We start from the raw sequence: 6,564 nt of genomic DNA, 5'->3' as shown, positions 1-6,564 counted from the left end.
GTAAAGTTAGTCTACTCTGAAGCCATCTTGGTAAATTTCCCCAACAGTGTGAAGTTAGAATTCCTTCAGGGTGATGCCAGCTTCTATTTGGAATTTATATACAACCTGCTTGGGTGGAGAAGCCATTGTCTTCAGAAACCTTGGTGTAGTTGAACTAATAGTTACTGTTGTGACCTGAAGTTCACGATTAGAAGGGATTACCCAAGCAAAATCATGGAATTACTGGTTATAAAGACGATTGTTGGCACATCCTATGCAATATATCTAAATTGAATAATGGTACCAGATAAAATTATAGATGGGAATGAAGCTTGTGTATCATCCATTATCATGTGTAATCAATAAACGATTTAATTCTCTTAAAAAAAAAAAACGATCATGCTATAATTGGAAATAAAGAATTGTAACAGCAGAGTTCATAGTGTGCCATAAATCAAGCCCTGGGAACTTCAAAAGCGGCAGACTAGGCTCAGAGGTTACCCAGCAGATGGTTCTTATATTTCTTGCTTTCCAGGGCCCCCTGCTTACCCCTGAATTTTCATTCTCATGCTTTGTCTATCCAGAGGAGTCATCTCCTACTTAAGACTAAAAGCATCATCACTTTCTTCCTTTTTTTTTTTTTTTTTTTATGAGATGGAGTCTCACTCTGTTGCCCAGAATAGAATGCAGTGGTGCCATCTCAGCTCACTGCAACCTCCACCTCCCTGGTTCAAGTGCTTCTCCTGCCTCAGTCTCCTGATAGTTGGGATTACAGACATGCACCACCACACCTGGCTAATTTTTTTTGTCTTTTTGGTAGAGATGAGGTTTCACCATGTTATCCAGGCTGGTCTCAAACTCTTGACCTCAAGCGATCCACTCACTTCGGCCTCCCAAAGTGCTGGGGTTACAGGCATGAGCCACCATGTCTGGCCAGCATCATTACTTTCAAAGACAGCAAGTGGAGGGTGGAGAGAAGTGTAGTCCCTAATTTCATTTTTAAGAAAAATGTGGGCCGGGTGCGGTGGCTCAAGCCTGTAATCCCAGCACTTTGGGAGGCCGAGGCGGGTGGATCACGAGATCAAGAGATCGAGACCATCCTGGTCAACATGGTGAAACACCGTCTCTACTAAAAAAAATACAAAACATTAGCTGGGCACGGTGACGCGTGCCTGTAATCCCAGCTACTCAGGAGGCTGAGGCAGGAGAATTGCCTGAACCCAGGAGGCGGAGGTTACGGTGAGCCGAGATCTCGCCATTGCACTCCAGCCTGGGTAACATGAGTGAAACTCCGTCTCAAAAAAAAAAAAAAAAGAAAAAAGAAAAATGTGTTTCTAGCTCACTAAATTGACAGCCTAGGAACGGCCCCTACAACAATTGTCATAAATGGTGGCTGGATTTCCTAGTGCTATTTGTATCCAATTGCCCTTCATGGATAGTAAGATTAATTGAATTCCTTGGTCTGGTTATGAAACCTAACGTGTAATGTCATTTCTCTGGGAAGCTATTCCTCAAGTTAAATCACCAGATTGCAGCAGGGCTTTTTAGAACCCAGTTGGCAAAAGTAGAACTGTTGAGGAAGGCGCAAGCCCAACCGCAGACCTGCCCTTCCACACCTGCCAAATACATCTGCAATTCAAGAGGATCAGGAAGTTAACTCTGAGAAGGAGATCGTAAGTTACTGTAGCAAATTAATTACAGCTGGAGAATTCCCAAAGGCAAAGGACTTTCTATGCACACATAGATAGATTTCTGTTATTATTTTCATTCTTATAGGAGTAAAGAAAATTCTTCACTTGTAGGAGTAAAAAAAAGTAGAGAACACAGCTGTGAAAATTATAGATTTACACATTATAGTCAATCTTTTCACTAACACTCCAAAAATAATGTTCTAACCAATTTTCATGGATGAAAACAGCTAACGTGGAAATAAACTTTCACCATCTAAGCTGTGAAAGACTTGCTGCTCTCCCTCTTGGACCTGCTGAGCTTTTTTTGTGTTTTGAGTTATGAACATAAGCAACCAGCTGCCCCTAATACCTAAATTACAAAGTTTATGGGAAATGAAAAACAAACAGGTCAAGAAGGCAAGGCAAAGTCAATCCCTCTATGTGTTCATTCCATTGCTATTAAGTAACTTGCAAATTTTCACTGAGCACTCGCTATTTGCTGGGCACTGGACATAGACTGGTACACAGAAAAGATAAGTTCCTTGTTCAAAGCCTAAAGAAGAAGTAACAGCTAACAGTTATATATGGCTACTAGTTTAAAGGCCATTTTGAGCATGTTCTTTTTTAATTTTTGAGGGTATATAGTGACTGTATATAATATTTATGAGATGTTTTGATACAGGCATGCAATGAGTAATAATCACATCATGGAGAATGAGGTACCATCCCCTCCAGCATTTATCCTTGGTGTTACAAACAATCCAATTATACTTTTAATTATTTTAAAATGTACGATTAACTTATTATTGACTATAGTCACTCTGTTGTGCTATCAAATGGGTTTTATTTATTCTTTCTATTTTTTTGTACTGATTACTAAGCATATTATATTAAACTCATGTATTATCTCTATCGAGTAGGTGCCCTTATTATTCCCATTTTAGAGAGAAGAAAACAGGCATAATGAGTTTAAAATGGGCCGGGTGCGGTGGCTCACGCCTGTAATCCCAGCACTTTGGGAGGCCGAAGGGGGTGGATCACTTGAGGTCAGGAATTCAAGACCAGCCTGGCCAACATGGCAAAACCCCGCCTCTACTAAAAATACAAAAATTAGCTGGGTGTGGTGGTGTGCACCTGTAATCTCAGCTACTTGGGAGGCTGAGGCAGCAGAATCGCTAGAACTCGGGAGGTGGAGGTTGCAGTGAGCCAATCATGCCACTGCACTCCAGCCTGGGTGACAGAGTAAGACTCCGTCTCAAAAAAAAAAAAAAAAATTAAAATGATAATCACAATCTGTTTAGTGACTATATAATTTCTAACCAATTTAAGGTCTCTGAAGGTAAGTAGCACCCGTAACTCCTTTCAAGCTGTGAATCGTGGGATTATAGATGAGTTTCCTAAGAACAGTTTTGTGGTAAAGGCAGATCTAAAAGATGTGTTATTATGCTGGTGACTTTAGTCCTCGGAAAAACAAAAACAAAAACAAAAACAAAAAAACCTTCCAGTTAAAGATAGAAGGATTGTGACCCTAGATATACAGTGCTAAAACTGCATTCTGTCAGAAGTTTGAGACCAGCCTGACCAACATGGAGAAACCCCATCTCAACTAAAACTACAAAATTAGCCGGGCAGCTGGGCTTGGTGGCTCATGCCTGTAATCTCAGCACTTTGGGAGGCTGAGGCAGGTGGATCACCTGAGGTCAGGAGTTCAAGACCAGCCTGGCCAACATGGTGAAACCCTGTCTTTAAAAAAAAAAAAATTAGCCGGACGGGGTGGCACATGCCTGTAATCCCAACTACTTGGGAAGCTGAGACAGGAGAACTGTTTGAATCTGGCAGGTGGAGGTTTGGTGAGTGGAGATCATGCTATTGCACTCCAGGCTGGGCAACAGGAGCGAAACTCCTCCATCTTCAAAAAAGCCCCAAAACTAAAACAAATGCTGCATTCTGTAGCTCATTCTGCCATTGCTCTGTGATGAAATGTCATGAGAAGTCTTGGTCTTCCATTTTCCTGCATTTTGTACAAGCATTTCTTGTGAGATTAGGGTCTGAATAAAGCTTTAGCTATTTTAACCTGTTATTATAGTGTTCTTTGTAGAAAAATAAAGTTTGTATCATCAGAAAAACCAATCAAAATGATTGAGTTTTGTCCTTTAACAATAAGGGGTGAGTACATCTCTCTCTGGTAGCCCAATGGCATGCACTGTTAAGTGAATCAAGCCTTCTTGTCTGGCCATGGAGGACACAGCTTTTCTCCCTTTCGAGCTAATTGGTACCTCAGTCTCAGCACTGTGATCTCATCAGCCAAACACACTGGAGCAGCTCAAATGCTAATAGTTTTAATGGCAGAGAAATGTACATATGGTTAGCTTACAATTAACGTACACTTTGCTATATTTTTTATGATTGCAAGAAAAAAAATGAAAGCAACAGAAGTGTTCGAAATAGGGAAATAGCTAATTAAATCAAGACACAAGTATCCTGGAAGGTTAGATGATTGAAATATTTAAAAAGGTAATCAGAGCAGTAGGGCGGCAGCGGCTGGCGGCTGCACGGGTGTTGCCGTGGGTTCAAGGGGTCTGGTGGCAGCCTGGCGGGCTACCTGATCCTCCTCGGCCCGGCCACATGCCCAACGACCGGTTCACTGCGCAGCAGTTCTTTGCCAGCGCTGTACCTACAACGACTTCCTGATCCTCCCGGGATTTATAGACTTCATAGCTGATGAGGTGGACCTGATCTCAGCCCTATTAGCATTTGAGCTTGTCCAGGGTGCTTGGCCGATGAGAGCAAGCACAGTGCTGATGAGACTGAGATACCAATTAGATCTAAAGGGAGAAAAGCTGTGTCCTCCATGGCCCGACTACAATGCTTGATTAACTTAACAGGTGCATGCCATTGGGTTACCACGGGGAGATGCACCCACCCATTATTGTTAAAGGACAAAACTCAAAACGACCCGATGTGAACACCTGCGAGGCAGCCAGCCGCTGCTGCTCTAATTACCTTAAATATTTCAATTATGTAACAAACCTTCCAAGACACTTCTGTCTTGATTTAATTAGCTATCTCTCTATTTTGAACACTTTTGTTGATTTCATTCTTTTCTTGAAATTATAAAAAATGTAGCAAAGTGTACGTTAATTGTAAACTAACAATATGTACATTTCTCTGCCATTAAAACTGAGATCGCACTGAAGATCACGCTTATCTCCTCCCCCATGGACACTGTGACAGAGGCGGACACGGGCATCGCAATGGCTCCGATGGGACGTATTGGTGCAGTTCCACAATTGCACCCCAGAGTTCCAGGCCCACGAGGTGCGGAAGGTCAAGGAGTTTGAATGGGGCTTCATCACGGAGGCCGTGGTGCTGAGCTACCCCCACCCCCACGCCGCACACTGTGGGTGATGTGCTGGAGGCCGAGATGCAGCATGGCTTCTGTGGCACCCCATCACTGAGACGGGCACCCTAGGCAGAAAGCTGGTGGGCATTGTCACCTCCCGAGTCTTTCTTGCTGAAAAGGACCACAGCACCCTCCTCAGTGAGGTGATGACGCCAAGGATCGAGTTGGTGGTGGCTCCAGCAGGTGTGACGTTGAAAGTCTAATGAGTCAGCGTCAGCGCATACCGCCACCTGCCGCCAAGAGCCACCTCCTGCCACCTCTAGCCAATCAGGCTTCAGCTGAGTGGGTAGCTCCGCCCAGCTGCCACTTGGGTCTGCGCTGAAGCCATGCGTGCGGGTGGAGTCGAGTCGGCGTCTTCGAATTCCGGAGGCGGAGTTCGGTCGTCAGAGGCCTGTGCAGCTGTATGTCAAGTGTGTCAGGTGAGGAGGTACTTTTAAACACGTCGCAAAATAGGGGTGAAGATAATTTTTTAATTTTTGACGGTGGGACTATCCTGCAAGGTGTGGCTGTGGTCTGGTTTTGCGTAGCCAGTTTCGCTTCCGGCTGGGGCAGGCTGCAAAAGGGATCCTTGGGAAGCGCTGGGATGGTTCAGCTGGGTGGGGTCAGAAGCCGCGCCCCCGCCCTTCTTTTCTAGGACCCTAGGAAACAACTTGGCATCTGTAACCTCCCACTGGGTTGGACACACATAGTCTTCTTCTGATCTGGCCTTATGTGTTCCAGGGAGGTGGGATTGAGTAGGTGTCATTCCGACCATTCCTTTTGTTTTTCCTATTTGGAGCCAAAAACTTAGAAGTCATTCTTGGTTCCTCTTCCCTTTTCCCTACATCCAATTCTTTGGTCACGGCCCGCTCTACTTCCAAAACAGCACGAATCCAATCATTTTCCACCTCTACACCCTAGGCCTAGCGCAGGCTACAGTCATCCCTTTACTGGACTTCTCCAACAGCCTTTTATTTGGTTTATTGCCGCTACTTGACCTCTAACATTCTTGTCTCTGCACTGCAGCTAAAATGATCTTCAAACACAAATCAGATGGTATTCCCCCCTTCTCTAACCTTTTCGCCTTCCCTTATGTTTTCCCATGACATTTAAAATCCAAACTCTGGCCTGCAAATCCCAGTGTGATCTATCGAGTCTCTGGTAACATTCTGACTTCATCGCTTATTACCTTTTACCTCTTTCATTCCACTCCCTCCACACTGATGTTGCTACTCTTTTTCTCCTTCCTTCCTCTTTTCTTTCCAGAGTCGGGTTGGGTGTGGTCGCTTACGCCTGTATCTCAACACTTTGGTAGGAGGCTGTGGCAGGTATGGATCACTTGAGGTCAGGGGTTCGAGGCCAACTTGGCCAACCTGGTGAAATCCCTTCTCTACTAACACATTACAATTAGCTAGGCATGGTGGCGTGCGCCTATAATTCTAGCTACGAGAGAGACTGGGACAGGAGAATTCCTTGAACCCAGGAGGTGGAGATTGCAGTAAGCTGATCAGGCCACTGCACTCCAGCCTGGGT

General features: G+C 44.4%; 1 pseudogene; it reads left to right on the top strand.

Annotated features, from left to right (window-relative positions):
* The window catches only part of LOC108313482, an 8,863-nt pseudogene that overhangs the window by 1,210 nt on the left and 1,089 nt on the right, over nucleotides 1–6,564 (top strand).

Source organism: Cebus imitator, unplaced genomic scaffold (genome assembly GCF_001604975.1).
Source record: "Cebus imitator isolate Cc_AM_T3 unplaced genomic scaffold, Cebus_imitator-1.0 Scaffold138, whole genome shotgun sequence".
NCBI lineage: Eukaryota > Metazoa > Chordata > Mammalia > Primates > Cebidae > Cebus > Cebus imitator.
Note: the sequence above shows the minus strand (reverse complement) of the source record. Positions and strands in the feature narration are given on the sequence as shown.